Source organism: Spinacia oleracea, chromosome 3 (genome assembly GCF_020520425.1).
Source record: "Spinacia oleracea cultivar Varoflay chromosome 3, BTI_SOV_V1, whole genome shotgun sequence".
In the NCBI taxonomy this organism is placed as follows: domain Eukaryota; kingdom Viridiplantae; phylum Streptophyta; class Magnoliopsida; order Caryophyllales; family Amaranthaceae; genus Spinacia; species Spinacia oleracea.
The window spans coordinates 89,932,230-89,938,229 of NC_079489.1; the positions used below are offsets into that span (position 1 = coordinate 89,932,230).

The 6,000-nt window shown below is 36.2% G+C and overlaps 1 long non-coding RNA gene across 2 annotated transcripts; it reads right to left on the reverse strand.

Moving 5' to 3' along the window:
• Window positions 1–590: 590 nt before the first annotated feature.
• LOC130470433 (uncharacterized) lies at window positions 591–5,765 on the reverse strand. Of its 2 annotated transcripts, XR_008930730.1 has the most exons (5): window positions 5,294–5,765; window positions 4,316–4,422; window positions 4,075–4,230; window positions 2,075–2,161; window positions 591–849 (listed from the first exon to the last, which is right to left on the reverse strand). It is a non-coding gene; the product is annotated as an uncharacterized lncRNA (long non-coding RNA). The 2 variants fall into 2 exon arrangements; XR_008930731.1 differs by lacking the exon at window positions 4,316–4,422.
• Window positions 5,766–6,000: the final 235 nt, after the last annotated feature.

A 6,000-nucleotide genomic window follows, 5' to 3' on the forward strand; every position in this document is an offset into this window, starting at 1 on the left:
AGGCTCTCCAAAAAATATAGCCATACAAAAAGTAGTCGAATTTCATTTGTTTACATGACTTACGGCAAACAAACGGCAGACGAAAATAATGATAATACACTAGTGGAAAAAGTACCTGTTGAGGGGGGCATTTTGGGCTTATGGAGGCGAACATAGCCCGCTTCGACAGACGTGGCTTCAACAGCTCACTTAGCTGTTGAGGCGGGCTTTGTTCGCCTCAACAGGTCATCTGTTGTGGGGGGCTTTCAAAAGCCCGCCTCAACAGCTCAAAACCAAAGGGAAAAATAAGGACCTGTTGCGGGGGGCATTACCAAAAGCCCGCCTCAACAGACACCTCTGTTGAAGCTCACTTCTTAAATGCCCCCCACAACAGACCTGTATTTTTGCGCCAATACCTGTACATTGGCGCCATAAATTCATATGTTGTTGAGGCGTACATTAAAAGCCCCCTTCAACAACATTATTTTTTTTTTTCCCAAATTCTTTTAAAATATAAAATAGGTGACAATAACCAAATCTATATATATACACCATTGAGTATTGAAACCTGTACACCAATCAACACCAGAATAGCAAAGGTATGAATCTGCTTATTTTTTATTAATAAATCATTAAATTAACTTCATTTATATTAACCCAATAGAGAAAAGCGTATAGTACGTACGTTTACAATTTTTAAACACCTAGCTAGCTAGTCTAACAAATTAAAACTAATATTAACAAATAAAGACAAAAGGCTAGAGAGCTAGTCTAACAAATTTCTCTAATCTGGCCACTTAGCTCCCTTTAGATCATGCATTACAAACCTTAATTAAGGCCGTGTTGACTTTCTTCCAATCGACTCGATCCCTGCAAGATGGAAGGAAAATATATGAGTACCAAAGTTTACACTAACGATATTATCTTTACATTCCATTGGATCATAAAAAGATATAGTTGCAGACTATAGAGATAATTAAATTGTTCAAAACCATGCAGCTAAACTGTACTTCTAATTGCTCTGTGAGCATTAAAGTGTCCACGAAAGCTGATGCCTGTCAAACCATGATTAGTTGGTTAATTTGAATATGTCGTGGTTTGTAAATCTAGGGCCCCCAAGTGAAGCCCTTCCTTAACGTAGACGGCAAACAAATAATACTGCTAGCTTCCTGATACTATTACGTTTAAAGGTCTCATTCATTCGAGGTTCGTACATTCAGAAAACTTAAAGTGACTAACAGATAATCTATCAACCAAAATTTGATGATGATATATATGAAACCCGAAGTTTCTCATACTTCCTTGGACTGACTGTGCTGTGAAATCGCTGTCAGTATTAGATAAAAAATCTGAACACAATTAGTTATTCAGAAACATACATGATCAGTAGATCAATGATTTTGGCGGAAACTGTCTTCATACCTAATCCAAATTATTGGAAGAGTATGAGAATACTAATCTTTATATAAATGTATATTTGATTACAAAGTGAGAGTGTACTGACAGCTAATCAGAATACTAATTTGTATTAAACAACTAATCAGAGTGTACTGTTAGGAGAATGTTGTTTTCAGAGATAAGTTCCAACATTAGTTTCTAGTCTAATAAACTACTCTAGATGGATTCAGCACTTAGCTAGCTGAATACAGTAATCCTGCAGACCAATGTCCAATAGTTCGACATCGGATACGTGTACGTGTTCTACTGTTAAGCATGGAAAATGACAGCAATTTCAATGAGATTTATGACCTAAGAGTGCATGTTATAGCATCAGCTGAAAGATTATGTGAATTCATGGAAAATAGGAAAGCGAGGAAGAGAATAGAGTTAATTACATGAAATAGTGGAAGAAAAGAACATATATAAAATATTACCGTTATTGTGCCCCCCACATAACATTTTCATCTATTTTCCTATTTTCCAGGTGGTAAAAAACAATTTTTTTAAAAAAATTAGGTGGTAAAATACAAGTTTTAGTTTTTTAGGTGGTAAAAAACAATTTATCCAAGACAATAACGAGCTAAGTAAATAGATTCCCCACTGTAACAACAATATGTTCTAGCTAGTTCTAATCAGGAAGCTAAAGTGTCCTTACCTTGATGTCTGGATGAGTTAAAATATACACTCCAAGAGATGGATCTAGAGTGAAACCATTAACACCGCTTCCAGTACTCAAAACAAGCTGTAAAAACAACAAAAACTGCCATGTTTTAACCACCTCAATTTAAACAAAGAAATAAATGAGAAAAAGAAAGAAAACAGGAGGAGGCTGCCATATAATTTGATTTCTACAATTTTGCAAATTCAAACAGATAAAACAATTCAACACAATGACGGACCAAGCAAGTACGAAGGAAACAGTTAGCACACAAAATGATAATATTTTTTTTCCTTGCTTTGCTGCTATAGTTTACCAATCTGCTATACTTAGCACCAGAATACGTGGGCATCACCGGCAGTATATCTTGAGATCAGCTGAGGCAACATAACCTCACTCACAATAGACAACATTAATGTCCTAAATCACAGGTTTCGATTAGAAAGAACTAGCTGTTTACTGCAAAGGAAACTTCAACAAACACACAGAATAATTTCCTTCAATATATGTAAGAGCAAACCCATTTTCTGCACTATAGTTCTCAAGCAGCAGAAAACACTAGCGCTCTGAAATACACAAGTCCAACATGAATACACTTAATCACATCATACAAATAACGATCTGCTTTCTGCAATACGTCCAAAGTTTTAACAAAACCTAGAAAACGGATCGAAGAAGAAACTACTTCGATTTTATCAGATCGAAACAAGAGCAACACATCATCATATACCATCCCAAAGAAACCCCTTGACGTCTTTCCACATCATACACCATTCAGACTTCAATACCAGCATTATTAAGGCAGAACCTTGATAAATAATGCTATTCAGGAATATAAATAAGGCAAAATGAAAGAGCACGTTTATACATCACTGCTCAATCTGAACTTATCGAAAAATGGGTTATAGTAGTGTTAAGTTAAACTGAACTTATTGGAATTCAACTGAGAAAAAGTGAAATTCTAAAGAAAAATAAATAAAAATAAAACATGGGATAACATTATTATTGGTGACATTAAGATTTCATTAAATTGTTACATTTAGTTCCTGTGAATATATATTAGTAGGAGTAGTACTGTAGTAATATATAGGTCTCTAGTCTCTAGTAGTATATTAGTAGGAATAGTACTGTAGTAATATTTAGATTTCATTAAATTGTTCATTTGGCTAGAGACACGACTCTGATTTGTAAACAATAGCAAAAGGCTAGACCTTGCAGTATCTCGTCCTCACTCCTCAGCCTATCAAGTCTAAATCAGAAACCTTAAATCAACAAAATAAGGCCAGTGTAAACATATAATTCCATCTAGAAGAAGCATGTTAATTAGAAGATTAAAGAATATCCTTAACCAAACACAAGAATGCAAACATAGAGGCAATTTTGAAGATCTTCACAACCATCGGTGATACCCTCCCCGCCTGAACCAAATAGAAAAAGGACTCAACGACCAGACAACCCATAATAGTATAATACTCAATGTGAGCACGACAAATAGAACAACCTAGTAATGGCTATGAAAGCTGCAACATACATGAATCTCTAAAAAGCAGTAATGGCTATGAAAAGGACTAACTTGAAATTCGGGATTGAAGCCTATACCAATCAACAACAACTTCTGGTCAAATCTGTTCAAAAGAGTAACTTATCATATGTGCCAACTAGAACTTGATGCATTGGAGCAACTATAAGTTCAAACGTGAAAGCAACAAAATATGTATTGCTAGAAACAATAGGCTAGTAAAACACTCAACAGACCACCAAATATATAAGGAACAAACTCGCAATTTGTAACAAAAAGTTAAAACGGACAAAAATAAAAAAAACAAGATAAAACCATGGATTCAAATTTCAAAATGGGCAAGTCGACAAGAAATTCCAAGTTAATATCCAATATTGATCAATGTCACACACACGAACAACAAAAGTCTAATCTCACACAAGTTGACAACTCCACAACCAGGATTACAAAAAACAATCAGATAATCTACATAACGTACCTCAGAGCCATGCTCCATATGGAACGTCTCTTGTACTCCACCAGGCACTATGATACAACTGTAACCTGAAGCCAGACGAGATTTAAAATTCTTTCTAGTTGCTGGAGATAGACCCAACCATGTCCATATATGCCTCAAAAAAGGAGTGTAGAATATCTAGCCATCAGAAAGAGGTAAGACTAATGATAAGAGAGAAAAATAGGAGGTCAGAAAATTTAGGACTTAGGCATGTAGGACTTACAACAGTACTAGCAAAGACGTTAATTTTCGAGAAAGGAAGAAAAACTGTAAGATCAGCAAGAGAAACAACACCAATTGGCAACACCGAATGAGGCTCATAGCCAAAAACTGCATATAGCAAGGCACATAACTTTAGTTTAGTGCCTTAAAAAGGATAACTGTGTTGCACATGCAATCAACCTCAATCCAGCAATACAGCATACCTAATATCCCGAATGGACCATAACAACCATCTTAAAGTGTACATAAGTGGTTAAGGAACAAAATCAATGAAAAGTCAAAACCTTCTCTTTTCTGTATGAAATCTAATATACTCTAGACTGGTAGGATTACAAAACTTTCCTGGCAGCATCAGTTCTAGTCAATGATCACCTTATTCTGAACATATACAAGCACATAAGTTCATAACCACTAAGAATGACTTTGTTTGTCAACGCGGGTCACGCAAGTGAAATTCATATCCGATAATGATCAATCTCACGCAAACGAACAACAAAACCGCTAACTCGCTGACACAAACTATCAAATACTCATCAGACAGATTAACATCAAAACAACAATCCTAAACCCAAAATAATGGACAAACAAAGTTTGAAATAGAAGATTGAAACAAGTAGAGTAGTTTGAGGAGTGTTACCCAAAGGGAGACGATAGTATCAAGAACCCAACCGAGTTGGCCAATGAAAGTAAGATAAGTCAATCCCACAACTACCATCATCTCATCATACAAAAAAAGCAGTAATAAAAGAAGACCCCATCCACCCAATCCCCATCCCCGGCCAGAACAAAAACAAAAAAGAATCAATTATAAACTAACAATTGAACTAGAAAACCACAAATATCAAACCCTAATTTGTAAATTCATCCAATATTGGAACATTAGCCTAAACTTTCTGCATAATCAACTCATTATGCTCAACTAATTGAAGGGAAACTGAATTTTAAGACCAAGCAAAACAAGAATCAATTAAAAGCTCACCTTGACAGATTGCGTCACTGTGTGAAACAGAGTCAACCGAGATAGGGAAGACGACGGTCGGGGGCGACTACTATGGAAGAGGAGGCGAGGAAGGTGGTGGTGGTGGTGGAGGCGCGCGGTGAGGAGCGGTGCGAACTCGCCTGCAGATTGCACTAGAAGCGTACTTGCTTTGTTTGAATATAGAGATTTGAAGGGATTGTTTTATCGGTTTGGCGATGAGAAGCTATGTTTTTATTGTTTTAATTTCGTGAATATCGGTTGAAGCGAACAAAACAAAGCCCGCCCCTTTAGACTAGTATCTATTGAGGCGGGCAATATAAAGCCCCCTCCAACAAGTTCTATTGAAGCGAACTCTAAAAAAGCCCGCCCCAACCTGTTAGTAAATTTTTTGACCCGTGTTGACTAAGTGGTTGTTGAGGCCCACTTATATATGCCCCCCTCAACAAGGGGGCTACAACAGGGGTTTTTTCCACTAGTGATACTTCACTCACTTGACCGATTAAGTAATATGCTACCACCTCAGGGCATATCTGTTAAAATCTGGCATCCTAGAACTTATTCTAGCTAGAACTACGCGCGACCTGATTCTGACAAGATACGTAGGCAATCCTTACCAAGGATTCGGTCCAATAAAAAAAAACATATATAAATTGTGCAAAAAGTGTTAGACATATAAAAATATATAAAAAAAAGGAGAAACAAAAAAT